The sequence below is a fragment of the Herpailurus yagouaroundi genome, unplaced genomic scaffold, assembly GCF_014898765.1.
Source record: "Herpailurus yagouaroundi ecotype Mexico unplaced genomic scaffold, PumYag 211, whole genome shotgun sequence".
NCBI classification, from domain to species: domain Eukaryota; kingdom Metazoa; phylum Chordata; class Mammalia; order Carnivora; family Felidae; genus Herpailurus; species Herpailurus yagouaroundi.
The window spans coordinates 7,326,621-7,328,025 of record NW_024412442.1 but is presented as its reverse complement, the minus strand read 5'-3'; positions in this window follow the sequence as shown (position 1 = coordinate 7,328,025).

Below are 1,405 nucleotides of genomic sequence, written 5' to 3'. Positions count from 1 at the left end.
TCCACCGTCCCTTGCACGAGAAGCCGAGCGAGAGGCTGCACGGTTAGAAGAGAGGACGAGGAGGAGGCGAGAGACGCCGCCGCTGCCGCCGCCGCCGGCCGGCCGGCTCCCCGAGGGCGCTGCCCCCGCGGCTGCTCACGGGCGCTGAGAGGGGCTCTGGGCCGCGGCCGCCGCCGTCTCTCATCTCCCTCGCCTGAGCGCGGCCTCGCCTCACAGCGGCTCAACTCTCAAACTTCCATCATGGCTGCAGCTTCCGAGAGGAGAGAGCGGAGCGCAGCCGCGGCTCGGCGCCCCGGCGCGTATCCTGCCGCAGTGCACAAAGAGTCCCGCCACATCACCGCCCGCCGGCCCGCCCGCCCCCTCCGCCGCCGCGCCGGGAGCCCGGCGCCTGGGAGCCCGAGGGGAGGCGGGAGGCGGGCGCGACCGCGCCGGGGGAGGGAGGGACGCGGCGGGGCAGGGGCGGCAGCTCCGGGGGCGAGCGCCGGGCCCCCGGCCTGCGGGCGCCACTGAGCATGCCCAGTGCGAGCGCCCAGGGCTCGCTCGGGCTTGTGCGAGACGCCCGTCAGGAGCTGCACTTGCCGCGGCTGCTTCTGCAGCAGCGCGGGGCTGGCGGGGGGGGGGGGGGGGGGCGGGGGGGGGTTGGAGAGGGAGCGGGCGGTGGATGTAGAGGAGGGGGGAGATGAGCGGAGCCTCGGCCTGAGCCCACAAACCCGGCGGGGACAGGGACGGCCGAAGGTGGAAGCTCCGGGGTGCGTGGAGGGGTGTCACTGACTGGGGCCTGAGGTTACCTGTGCACAGGTGGGGAGGACCAGGTGACCCGCGCTGGTGGGGGTACAGGGAAACGAAGGCACGGCCCCTGCCGCGAGGGCACCCCTCCCCCCTGCCACCGCCCCCAGACCTCCCCGGCTCGGCCTTGCAGCCTCATCCTCCTTTTGCACCGCTGCCGGATCACGGTCGCTCGGGGCGACCCGCCTGCAGCAGCCTTTGCCGAGAAACCCTCCCTCCTTGTCCGCCCCCCACCCGTGTTCTCCAGGTGTCAGTCTCAGCACAAAGAACAACCCCCTATTGTGTCTCCGTGTGTATCACCTCATCCGGCTCCCTCTCACCGCCCCACCTCCCGCTTCCCCGGCAGCTCGGCTCCTTCGCCCTAAAAACGAGAGCTGGCAATCGAGCGCGCTGTGTGGGAGCACATCGCTCCCGAATTTCTAGATCCCCAAGGACCACTGCCCGCGTGGACCAAAAGAGGACCCGGGAGGAGGGGACCCAACCCGCAGCCCCCCGCATTGCCCCCTGGAGGGCTGAGCATCCCTCCCCTCGGGGCTCCAGCTAGGTTCTCCACGACGGGCTCGGGGCTCGGGGACTGCCTCGCCCCGCCCCTTTCGGGCCGCTGTGAAAACCCGGCCGG